The following is a 13,816-nucleotide window of genomic DNA, read 5'->3' as shown; positions in this document are numbered from 1 at the left end:
ATCACCATCTTCATGAACTTTTGAAACCAGGTGAGGCAGTGCTCCCTGCCTCCTCTACTCTGGCTTATCTTCTGTTAATGAGCCCATCAGCACCTTTGCCACACAGCTCACAGATAACCCCCTCCTGGACTACCTCCTGTTAATGGGCCCATCAGGCCTTATCACATGACTCACCATCCCATTGTGAGATGCTCCGCCCAGAGGGAGGAATCAAGCATTCCAGCCTGGATATAAGCTGAGACTCTGAACACCAGAGGGGCGCTTACCCACTGGATTCCCAGAGGACCCGAGCTGCCAGACCTTTCTACAGGATCACTGCTTCAGGAAGACCACCTCATCTGGACTGCTTCCATCACTACGCTCAGGTTGTATTCTGACTCTGTCAGTGGTCTTTTGTATTATTGCATCTATTCTAGTTTACTTTCTTTCCTTTCTTCCTATTAAATTGTATCTCTGACTTGGAGCCTCTCATTTGTTTTGCTTTCAAACCACTACAGCAGCATGGACAGACAGCAGGACAGAGATCTCTTTTACTCTTAGCTGGTTTAACTAGCTGAGGCAGAGGGGTTCTCTGGACTGTTTTTTGTTTTCTTTCATTTTTCTTGGAACTGTTTACACCTGATCTGGACTGAAGGCCCAGAGGAGCACCGGGAGCTCACACCCGCGGCCCAGCAGGGCCTAGGCCTGGGCGTTTTCCAGCACCGGAGGGACTGAGCAAACTGATCCACGCTCCACAACAAGGACTATCTGAATTTGCCATCTCTTAGGGCAGCAAGAGGTCTTGTTGTTTAATATTATTTGTTTTTTTGTGCTTGTGGATACTTCGATTGTTAAACAAATAGGTTTTTTTCCAATTTCTCCAAGGAAATCTTTTCCCGGACCAGTATGGTAAGGGGCCGCTTGAGTTTGCTGTTCTGGAGGGACCCCATTTGGAGGTTTTCACCCAAATTTGCCTTAAACCAGGCCAGAGGGTTAATCTTCGAATTACAGCTTCAGATAATGAAATAACTTACCCCAAGTTTGCTCCCCACAACTCACTTTTGTGTACATTTCTTGGGGCCTGAGACAGTGAGGCGTCCTTGGCCCTCAGGCCTAGAGAGGAATTTTTTCTGACCAAAATGGGAAAACAGTAGCTAACACTCTTTATGGAGTTTAGAGTTATACACTAAAGAATTGCAGGATTACAAATGCATGAAAAAAAAAAAAAAAAAAAGCTAAAACCCTGAGGCATCAGTGAGAGCACATGATACAGAGTTTATGCTGGCTTTGTGCTTTTTATGCCTGCTCTATGTCAGGAGCAATGTGAGAGACAGACATGGAACTGACTGTTCATGCAGAATTAATCTAACAGTGTTTTTAAACAATCTGAGCCACAGAGCAAGTCTATAACAAATCAGTACTTTACATCAAACTGACTTTATTTTCCTTACCTTGCCACCACCAGCCTTAAAGCTGTGTTTAGCTTATAATCAAACTGTGACAAACAGCTAAGGTGGAGAAAAATTTTCAGAGTCCCATATGGCAAAGTAATAAACAAGTAATTAATAAATAAAGAAATGGGATATCTTTTAATTCTGGAATGACTGGATAGAAATAAAAATATCTGGAATGCTTTTATCAGAAACAAGAGGGGGAAAGGCAGAAGAAACAGAAAAAAATTTTAAGCTCAGTGCCAAAACATACATTAATGTTCTTGCTTGTCTATCACTGAAAGTATTATTCAGTGTTTTGTTGTCAGGGACACAACAACTTATGCTCATGCATAAAGTAATACAGAGGAATTTAAAAGCTTAAGAATGAGCTGTTAACATAGGTCAGAAAATTTCTGCAGTAAGAAAATTGACATCCCTTCTGACATGCAACTGCTGACACAAAGAAAAGGAGAAATCTCTTTCAGTTGACTTGATTTAAAATACACAAATCAGACTAGTTATTATTCTCATGTCCTATGCAATATCAGGGCTCTACTGTTGCTGACAGTACACAAAAACATGTAAGCACAAAGCCCCTGCCTAGGAAAACCTCAATTTAAAGACTGAGAGGGAAAAAAAAATATATACAAGTGGAAAAAAAATTATCTGCCTGCTGATGGACACCCTTTGAAGCACTCATTTTTTCTTTCATATCTTTTAAAATAAGTCCCATTCTTTTAGACACATTTTCTCAGCCTCATTCTGGCAGCAAGCCTGCATCCAGAGGCCAGCCTGTGCATACTCTCCTGTGCATCCCCATGCAGGCTTTCCCATGATGGACCTGACCAGGCTCTCAGAGCAGACAACAACAAATTACTCCTGACTCCAGCCAGAGCTGGGTCAGGCCAGCACAGCTCTGTGCATTTGCAAAGGCATGCTGAAAGGCCAACACACATTTACATTTTAAACCACACTTCTTTTTTCTGTTTTGAAGTCTAAGTAAGGCAGCTATTTCAGCCTCACTGAATACACAGATAGGCCCAGAATTATGGCCGGACCCACTGCAAGAGCAAAAAACGTGAAGGCACAGAACGGACAAGACAGGCTAGAAACCATCTTCTTTCCACAAAGGGCTGGCTAGAAGATAACAAATACCTGGCAAGAGCAGCAAATACAAAAGTTGTATCCAACCATGGAAAATTATTCCTTTCCACTCTTCTTCAAACATCAACTACTGCATGGAGGAACTGGGAAGGTAAGCAGCTTGGCAAGGGAGACAACAAACTACTCACAATCAATACCTGAGTCCTACTGCCACTTCCCACTCGAATCACACAAAAGCATTCTGGAATAGTGTTTGACACTTTGCAGACCCATCCCAGGCAAAGACCATCACTGAGCTTAAAGTCTGAGAGTCTCCAGGGCCTGAGACACTGTGGCTGCAAGCAGACTGTTTGCCACATCTTACTCTCTGCCCTTCCCAGCACAGCCAGAGAAACCCTCCAAGACCTCCCTGTAGGAATAATTCCATTCATTAATATTAAGCACCTCTCTCCTTGGCACATATGCTTCACCCAGGAAGCTGTAAATGTCAGAAACAAAACTGTCCTCAAGTAAAAACATGAGGAGAGACACCTTGAGATGGAGAATTTGTATTACAGAGTACAAGACAAGTTAATTAAGCTTAGACCCTGAGGACTTTTAGCCAGCTGCAGTGGTTGGCAATAGGAGCATAGAGCATACTATTGAGAATAGTAAGCACATTGCAGCACAGGAGCAAGTGGAAATTTTAATTTCCAAGAGATCTTGAGTCTCAGAGCCAGGAGCCTGTGTTTCTGCCTCTTCCCAGAGAATTAATATCCAAAAGTTTCTTTGGAAAGACAGACACATAACCTTCAGCACCTTCTCCTGGGGAGATGAGGTCCCTTTGGTGTCTCCACGAAACTCTGTGGCTCAGCATTTCTCTCCTGCTCCCATGGGAAACATTCAAAAGGCTCCCAGCAGAGAATAATTTACAAACTTCTGAGAACACTTATTTACTGCTCTTGGGAGCTCACTACTTCCACAATATGTTTGCCCCATGCCAGCAAGGTATTTCTTTGCCTATGTCAAAGATCAAAGTCGGTAATCAAAAACAATTCTTTAAAACAAACAAAAACCAGTTACCTACCATTAAATAAGAAGGAATGATTTTCCATGAGGGAGATTTGTTTCTCTACACCAAAAATTGCTTACAATAGGAGGAACAACTGCCATACATAAGTTCTTTATTATCTGAAGAGTACTTCATTAAATATTTTGCTTTTTATCTTCCATCTTTCATGAATAGTCTTTATTCCATCTACAATGAGACCAGTGTCTGCCTGAAGACAGTGAGATCTTATTCCACATGCTGTCTTTAGTACACAGTGAAATGAAAAACTCAACTTGCTGCTCTTCTGACAGAAAAAAACTGGCTAAATATAATTTTATTTGTTTTGGTTTAAAAAAAAAACATAGTTTGGGAGGGGGAAAGCTACTTACATTCAAGTTCCAAATACTTAAATGATGCATTATTAGCACTGAAAGAATAGATGTCTGAATTGTTGGTGTATTCTTGGCTAGTCAAACCTGAAAACTAGACTGGCTTATAAAGACTAATTTTATAGAGTGGTTAACAGTAATTTGCTGTCTAGAAGCCAAGAACAGGCTCCTCAAATTAACTGAGGAAATGTACTTCAAATATTTGATTTTCTGTTTCATTACCATTTATTTTTTAAATCATGGCGTTGATGTGTGTTGTAATTAGATTTCAATGCACTGCTGCCTCCAAAATTAAATACAGAAGAAATGTATTAAATAATGCATTTTTCAAAATGGAGTAATTGCGTGGAGTATTCTTAAATAATATTTCACAAAAATTATATTAAATCAGCATGATCCTAGAGCTTTCAGAAAGCATTCCCTCTTACATAACAAAATAGAACAGCCATCACTAGGCCAACAAGACTACACATACTATTTCAGATTTGCCAAGAAATTCAGTGCTGAAGGGTGATAGTTTGAAGTAGCCACACTGTATGGACACATCCTCCAGCTGTGCCAACATATGTGAATACATACAGTGAGTCAACAGTGTACCCTGCATATAATCTTCAAAAATGTGTATTATAAACACAAAACTGCAGTTACTCTCAGATAATCTGACATGAAATACAAGCCTCTCAAAACAAGCATTCTTACAATGAGGAAGAGGGCAAAATCCAGTGGATATAGATGCTAAGCATGTTTACATACAGTCTGAAAAGCATCCTAATCTTGGACTCAGCATACAGCAAATTTCTCCCTCTCTCAACGAACAAAACCTATGCTTTCACAGAGGCTGGAAAGCAGAGATTACTCCCTACCTTTTGACCTCTTCCACTTCTTGTGGAAAATAATGTGTTAGAACCATATGCTGACATCTCTGAAGTTGCATGTGAACAGTGTGCAGTTGCCACAACATGGTATTCTGCAGTTCCACTGTGGTCCTTCAGAAAGGACTGGAATACATCAGAGAAACACCTAAATTCATGGCAGTGCAAATATTTGTTCCCTTCATTTTCCAGAGATGTTTTCTCTATCCCTGTTTATGGGACACGAAAACAGCATTTAGACAAGCTCAGCTTGTCAGAGAACTGCTTAATGAAAACTGACTAAGGAACTGAGTAATCAGAAGAGGCTTTCATGTTTAATTTAAATGCTGATTTGATTGTGTTTTCCAACAAAGTCATGCAAATAAAGCAGATGCACTTGGAAGGAGTTTCCAGAACCGATGACATTATTTGATCTAACTAATAGGAGATAACTGCTCTGACTCAAGGACTTTTTCGGGATGGACAGAACTCTGATCTTCCCAAACACACTGCAAAGGCACTCAGATTATGAACAATACTGTGATGGGTAAGATCGTGAAGCTGCAGCACTTTCAGGCAGCAACTCATTAGACTAACTGCATGAACCTCAAATGATCAGTGTAAGGTCTGCTAAAATTTCTCCAAGTTTCAGATGGGGGTTGAAAGAAAACTTTCCATCTTTCTCAGGCATACACACAGAAAAAAATATAGGAGGCTGTCAAAAAATTACTACAATCTCATGTTCTGGGAAACCCACCCCACTGCAAGTCCCTGGTAGTCCATGTTTCTCCACTAAGCTCAGGCATGTTAGGACACTGGGGACCCAGAAGAAAGAAACCATCTCCATCTGCTGCCCCCACAAGAAAATGAGTTGGTGACAATCCAAACTACTCTCATGGGGTTCCTAGCAAGTTAGGAGCCCCCTCTGGGATTTATACACCTGGGTTGGTGAGAGGCTGAAGACCACAACTGGAAAATTACCAAAGCACAGGACCACAACCAGCAAAGCTTAGATCTGGTACAGACTCACTTTTGTGCAAAGCTTGGGGTGAATGTTCACAACTAAAATCCCATTCTCCCATCCACCACACTACAAGTGATTAATACATTCCAAGTCTCCCCCTGGTGAGACCCTTGTTCATAAGAGATGTACCATGATTAGTCTCCAAATGCACAGTTTTGTACCATTCTTTCCACTTTTTACTGGCATAAATAACAGGTGGGAAAATTCAATCTTCTCACATAGTACTGAATTCTTCTCAATATGTTGTCAACTATGATGTCAACAAATTTACATATATTTTGCAAGCCTACATCTGATTTTTAGGCTTATAATCAAAATACTATGGTAGCCTTGAGTATGACACTTAAGGACTATCACTTGTAATATCTTTCTCTCTACCTTAACAGTTTGTGCAGCACCTTAAAAGCTTTATCTTTTTATATTAATCTTCCCCTTCCTTATTGTCCATAAGAATTTCCCATGAGACACAGTATCAAATGTTTCATTTTCAACAACCTGTGTGAAAACCACTGCACTGCCCTCTGCAAAGTGGTCAGCTACCTTATTATGGGAAGCTACCAGATCAGTCAGATCAGATATCACCATGTCCCTGATTACTTTTCCTGTAAAAGTTCATTTTTAAAGCCTTGCACCACACAATAAACATCACATGAGCATGCCTCAAAAATACTTTTCACTTGATGCCTTTAAAGATAACGGCATCTAATTTTTGCAAGCCAGAGGTTCCAACTCTGAAGCTGACAAATACAAAGAAAAATCATGCTGGTGCATTACCAATCAGTACTCCAAACACTCTGTATCTTCAATACAGATTATTTGTATTCCTCCATTTCCATCCCCATCTCATGACAATAAGCAGATAATTGTTTTGTTTCTGTCTTTGTTTCATCTTTTGCCACCCCTTTAAAAACCATTCAGTGTTCTCCCATTTTCCCCCTAGGCATCTTCCATGTGCCCCTGCTACCCTCATTGCAAAGCAGCACAGGTATAAGAAAGACAATTATGGGGTTTTAATAATAACTACTAGAGTTCCCAAGTTTTAATACTCACAATCACATCCCCTTGAGGGCACAAAATAAATAAAGTTTATCTAATATACATCCCCGCTCATGTTACTATTTGTTTTATAACTTGGAGTTTAATGTTACTATTTGTTTTATAACTTGGAGTTTATCTATTTTAAGCAATTATTTCAGGTTTTGAAGAAAAAAAGATCCATTTGGTTACAAATTCCAACTTATTTTTTTACATACCACAAAATTTCCTGCTTTGTGGAAACTGAGAGAATGGTAGTTTAGAATTTTTTAGGTAAAAAACTACCAAAAATTGTGTGAAAGCAAGTGAGAGGTGTCTCTTCACAGGCAGTAAAGCTGCTTTTGGAAACTGCAATTGAGAATACTGAAAGAGAACAAAATAATGATCACAAAGGGGAAAAAATTGAAAACTTCCTTCAGAGAGCTGAGCTGCACTACTGAAAATAATCACCTCCACACATGCCTCATCAGACAGCAACATTCAACAGCCTCCAGTCTCAGAAAACCAGAGAATGTTTTTTAGTTTCCTTCACCCTGCTTTTAAATGAGCTGTTACCCAAAAGAAAGCAACTCTCCAGGCAAAAGCCTGGTGTTGTAGGACTTACATAAAGAGGTACTTCAGAGCAGCTCAATTCCATTGTCACAGCATCTACAAACAGAATAAACCAGCGAATTATTACACACCTATCATGAGGCATCGATAAAATGTGCAATTCATGTCTGCAAACCAGGTCAACATCCACCAGAATTGGGGTGGGGAGGGAGGATATTAAGCTTATCAGCTATCCAATTGCCCCAAATCTCCCCAGAATGAGAAAACATTGGTGTAACCATGCCTTTGTAAGGCTGGAGAAGGGGTGGCTGGTATTAGTTAACATGTTGCATGCATTTCAGGTAATAGAAACAGTGAACATAAACAGGTCAGGCTGAGCCCAGCCGCTGAGATGCTCCTAGCTGCAGCCAGTTAAGTAGTGGGAATTTCAGCATTTATCTCTAAAAGTAAAAAATTGAACTTGAACTGCATTGTAGCAACTTTTACTCCCCACCAATATCCCGAGCATCTGGTGCTGATTTTTTCAGCAGCTTCATAGAAGTCATCCCCAAGGCAGGTTGCCTTAACTACTATAAAACAGCAAACTGCTGACACAAATCATCACCAGAACTAATACAACAGTCTTCACAGCAACTCTAATTTCCATAACTATATTTCAGATTCACTACAGCCTCAAAATTCAAAAATTCATAGTCTAAAAGTAGTACTCTTTTCAAATGAGAAAAGTATGCCAGGAACAACATCTTTACAGCAGCAAGGTGGGCTCAACAACTATTCACAAGTCTTCTTCAACTTGCCGAAACGGGCTACAGAAAGAGACTCTGTCTTAAGGGAGGGGGCTGTGTCAGCTCAGATGTGGCCTTGTTTTTACAGCTGAACAGTTTCCAAGAACAACACAGTTGTGCAGCTCATTGCATGTTAATGCGCATGTACAGCCTCATATGAGTCAGATGGGATTTGAGAAGTTCCCTGCTACAAATGCAGAAATTAAATGCATGGCTTCAATTGAAACCAAAACTGACCCACCCACCATCCATGCTTATGCTCCTTTTTAACCACAAACTTGCTAATCCTCATCTCCTGAATCCCATCAATTCAAGTATGTTCACAAGGCCACACATTCCTGCAGCTCTAAAACAAGACAAAATCCTTTACAAAATCACTGGCCACAAACATTCAACCAAAAAAAAAAAAAAAAAAAAAAAAAAAAAAAAATCCAAACCTTTCATACTGGAAGAAGAAGATATCAAGGCGAACACTAATCCAGCCAGGCTATTCAGCAGCAGGATTCAGACAGAAGTGTTTCTTATTTTCTGTGTAGAAAGGAGGTATCCTCCAGCTGATTCAAAGGCATCTCACTTCAACAGACAAAGCTGTTTCCAGCAACAGCATCCTGAACCCAACCTCAAGAGCAGCAGAGCTGGAAGCACAGCCCTGTTGGTACAGAAGAAAACAAGGTTACAAGAGAAGTTAAGAAACAGTAACATTAGTTCCACTAGTTGTCTGAAACTAGAGACACATCAGTCAACCACCTGACACCATTGCTCTATTCCAGTGTGTCAAACCCCTCCACCTAAAATGGTTCTCAATCTTTAAAGGAATACACCCAAACTGAAGTCCACCATCTGCACTGCAAGAAAATAAGAGCACATTCAAATCATTATACCACGCCAAGAGAGTAAGAGCCACTCTTGGATGCTTTTGCCAAATGATTATCCAGACCTCCAAAGCCTCAGGAGATGTATCTCAACATCTTCCTCCTCTGCAAGGATGAGATAGGCAGGTATCCAGTCTAGCCTACCTAAACTACAGAAAGTGTGAGCAAGAACACGTAGCTCCTCCTTTGGAGGATAAAAATTGCATCACCAGTACCACAAACTTCTTTAGTATTGGCAAACACAAACACAACTCACTGGAGAGATGGTGCCATCCTGGCTTCCCTTAACCGTTTGTTTGCATCACACTGTGGACCCTCTGGGAGCCTGAGCCGTCGGAAATACCAAGTACCTAGCTCAACATGAATCCTGAGTGGATGAATAAGGTCATCAGAACCAACGAAGGTTTTTCATACAGAGCTGACTAGAACTGTGCTGAAAGATTATCAGTGCTTTCCCTGCGTACTTGCCTGACAAACCAGCTTATAATGGTGTTTCCTGGATACAAAGGAGTACCTAATGGTACTTACTGCTTTCTGCAGAAAAATCAGTAAATGTCAACACACAGCACTAAGAGGCTTCTTTTGCTTTCCTCACACTCTGAAGAGTGCCAGTTGTTTAGAAAAATATTTCACATCAATGCTCACGTCTTTCCTCTGTCTGGGGCTTACAGTAACTCAGCCTGGCTGCTGGAAGTGGCTGGGAGAGGCAGGAAGAAGAGGATGCACGTAGGGAGGAAATACTCAGCTCTGGCTACAGCACAGCACTCGTGCAACTTCCATTTCAGATCGAGGGACTGAAAGAGACACCCCCACATGCACCTTACCACTCACCTCCTCTGTACAGCAAAGAACTGCCCACGTCGACCAAAAGCAGGGGGTGACAAGGTGGGGACAAAGTGCCAGGCAGACAAATCCTCTCCAGGGCTAAGGCAGAGTCCTACCCCACACAGCAAGGGGAAGGTCGAGCTCCCTCGTGAATGCACAGAATTTCACAGAGCAACACCTGATCCCTTCCTCTGACATCCGCACCTCTGACACAGAAACCAGCACGACGGGCACCTAACAGACAAACAGGTCTGGTTTCAGGCATTGCCCACACTGCCAACGACAGCAGTAGCAGAATTCATCTATACACACACACACACAAAAAAAAAACCCTTTTCAGCATCCAGTTTAGCAGTTAATTTAATAGAATCATATTTTGTGGTGTGGTGCAGACTGGAAAGACCTGCAGCCGAGGTTTCAGCCAGGCAGAGGTAAATATACAAAAATGAGCAAAAATCTTGACCATCATTTAGTTAAGTAAACTTATTTTCTTAGTTTACAATATCCCCTTAAACCTAGTGAAAAATGCTATTGCCAGTTCCTAACCAGCTCAAGCTAGTAAGAGGAATAACAACATGCAATTTAGGTTTTATTAAAATTGCAAGACATTCCAAAGCATAGTTGGAATACATAATTCCAGTATTCTTCACCCAATATTTTATTTACTGGTTGTCAATTACGGGACTGTCACATATTCAAACTTTTCAACATTACAAATTTTAGGATCTTATTGCATGGGTTCTCCAATTATCATGATATGTTAAAAGGCCCACAATAACAAAATAAACCAATGGAAAAATAAAAAATCTGTTATTGGCTTCACTGTGTTGTAAGATGTCAGTTATCAAACAACCAGAGAAGGAGAAGCATTATTTAAATATCAGCAGAAAGGCATTTCTATCAATTGACAAGGTGACCCTCCAGACAACACTGTGACTACTCCTGGCTGTCCCAGCACTTACTGTCTATCATCAGCATTTTCCTAAACACAGAAGGGCACTTCCTGATCCTACAGCAACCCAGTTCACAACCAGCAACTTGGCTCTCTCCTCTTCCCTGTAAATAAAGCATATCACTGTGGAAGAGGCAGAGAAGGTGAAGACAGGGCTCTGGCTTTGATGCTGCTCTGCAATCCAGCAGTCACCTGTACAAACTTCACTGAAGTTTGTGCTCTGTGGCTGCTGCAGCGAGCCTCCACAGCTCATTAAGCTGCACTAGATCACAGTTTGTGCAAAAACCTGGGGCTTACAGACAGAGGAGAAGTGTGGTATAAAACATGAATTTCATACTCCCATATATCAATTCAAAGGTAACAAAACATAAGGTCTCTGCTTGTGCTCTGTTTGCTACATTCTCCTTTCATATCACAATCCCACACCTCTGTGCCACAGACCTGCAGCTTCATAACAGTAAAGCAACTGACTGCAGGTCAAAAATATGTAAATAAACCCTAGATGATGCTGCACTGGTGCCTTGGAATTCAATTCCTCCTTTTTAATTACACTTCTTTTTAGTGATGGTCACACTGAAACTCATGCCTATAAAACACTGAGAATTAATTTTATTACCACTACATCAAGACAGGTGCATTAAGCTTCTATTTGTGGTCAACTAAAACAATAAAGCAAGGATGCATCCCACCCAGAGGCCACTGGAGGGCAGGCAGGAATCCCCAGAGAATCATTTGTGATGCCTTAAAATCCAACATATTTGTCTTAGCAAAATATCTTGTAGAAGTCTAGCAGCACATGCAGATCAAGAGGTCTTCTACTGAGCTCTCTTCTGCTTGTCGACTGTGTAACTAACCATTACCACCATTTCATTATTTTTGACCATGCAAATAGTCTGTTTATATTTCTGAGATCTTAGTACTGTTCAAAGCCTGTGAGATTTCAGTATGGTGCTCACAGACAAGCCAGTGTCCATTAATAACATCCCACATCTCCCAGTATAAAAGCAGAGCAATGGAACTAAACTGTGTACCTGAATTTATAGATTCCATATGAGTTACATCATATTAGTACACCAAAATCTTGCTCACAGCTTCCCCAACACCAGGAACTACACTGCACAGACATCAGGTCAAATGTGGTACAGAATATTCTTTTACGTACAGATCTTTTTTCTGACCCTGATGAAAATACCTTGGACAAAATAAATGAAAGGGAAGAAACTAGCAAGTTGAAAATACATGCATAACAAATACTACATTCCCAAAATCAGAGATTTCACTTTACAGCCAAGGTTTTTGACATGGTCTTTCATTTTTTCCACTAGGGTCTCCTGAACATCTAGTGCATTGGGGAATAGGGAGGGGAAAAAGCACAACCCTCAGCTCCCAGCTTCACAAGCACATTCATTTACTGCCTTCTAACACTATTCAAACTGAGAGGTGAAATAAAACTTTCCCAATCACATTTATCAGGAAGCAGTTTGCACTAGTGTTGATTATTTCACCAGACATTAGCTGGCCTTGAAGGCAACTGAACAGAAGAAATGCAGCTAACCACCTTTTAGAATATCACTCTTTTCAACAATTTGAGACAAACAGAAGCTTAAATCTTATTTCAAAAAATTCACCCCATTCAGGGCTATTGAAATACCAAAATATATCCAAATTAATTTATTAAAAGCACAGCCATTCTGTGACCCTTAGAAGGGAATTTAAGAGTCTCCAAAAAAAGGATCACACTTCTTCACCTCTGAGGAACAGTCTTGGGTTTTAGAACACAGAAAAAACTCTAGGAAAAAATGCCTCCTCTGACAGAAGCCTGCTGTTGAGGTTGGCAAAATACATTCTTTATGTATTCCTGCATCAACATTCTTAATGTAGCATTTTCATTTCAACTAAAAAGAAAATGGGGTTCTAGACTTTAGAAACCTTAAAAATGTGAAGTGTTGGTTATACATTACTGAAAGGCAAAAATAAAATCAAATGTATTACTATGGTTACTGAAACAAAATATGTTTGATAACGTTGTGGGGCACCTGCATTACTCCTTTTAACACCCATTTTGACAGAGACAGCAGCTTTCTAATTACGAAAGTTTTAATGGCTTTAGCATTTACTACTCCCTAGTTTGGGCACTGTGAAACCATGGGACCAGAACAAAAGCAAACCCTTTAAAGAGTTCATGCAGCACAGCTGTACCGTTTAATGACAAGATAGCAAAGAAATGGACCAGAAACATTTTGGTTCTACTAATGCATTCAAGTGGGGGCTCCAGTGCTTTCTTGTGACATATCATCATCCCCCAGGCTTGGCCATACACCAAACTGCTATAATTAACAAAGCAAGAGGATATTCTGTGTATATAAAGACACTTTTGTAACTGGTATTCCACCTTCATGGACAACTAGAGCTGTGCTACAGATTCTACACTAAGAACTAAAAAAAAAAAAAAAATTATACCAAAGGTCATTAAACATAATTCTAATAATCAAAGCCCTTGAGAAGGGCCACTATTCCACCTTAAAGCCCTCTTTCAACTACTAATGTAGTTTGGTGGTATCTGCTTGTCTAAATGATGCTAAGCCTGAAAGATACAACTCAATTAGTCAGCAGGAAAATCTGTAAGTTTTTGAAAATTCTGTAAACGATCTAATTTACAAGTTAACTGAGAAGCCAGAGGAGTTGCCTATTATCAAGATACACCTACATGATCACTTTCTTTATTTCAGTGAATATTCAAACATCATTGTGGAAAAACAAAAGCAATTAAGCAGTCTAATATTTCCACCAGATACTGTCCTGTCAATTTTTCATACCGAGTTCACAGAATACAGTTCGATCTTTACTTATGTGGAAAAATCCCTCTTAGTTAAGTGCCCCCTGATATCCTATTTCTACAATGTGCAGTAAAAAGCAAATTATTTCTGTAAAATAAAACATCTGCTAAGTTTTCAGTCACATCTGTGTGCCTTATAAGATTTATGA

The 13,816-nt window shown here is 40.2% G+C and overlaps 1 protein-coding gene across 1 annotated transcript in view; it reads right to left on the bottom strand.

The window, feature by feature from the left end:
- ARHGEF28 (Rho guanine nucleotide exchange factor 28) overlaps nucleotides 1–13,816 on the bottom strand; it is a 122,778-nt gene that overhangs the window by 108,184 nt on the left and 778 nt on the right. The window contains exons 2-3 of the mRNA XM_066180737.1: nucleotides 8,620–8,831; nucleotides 7,450–7,493 (exon numbers count right to left, since the gene is read on the bottom strand). The gene's annotated coding sequence lies outside the window, so the exon portion shown is untranslated. The remainder of the gene's footprint in view (nucleotides 1–7,449; nucleotides 7,494–8,619; nucleotides 8,832–13,816) is intronic.

Source organism: Chamaea fasciata, unplaced genomic scaffold, assembly GCF_029207755.1.
Source record: "Chamaea fasciata isolate MVZ Bird 193981 ecotype frontalis unplaced genomic scaffold, bChaFas1.0.hap1 SCAF_4, whole genome shotgun sequence".
NCBI classification, from domain to species: Eukaryota; Metazoa; Chordata; class Aves; order Passeriformes; family Sylviidae; genus Chamaea; species Chamaea fasciata.
This window is presented reverse-complemented; position numbering and strand designations above follow the sequence as displayed.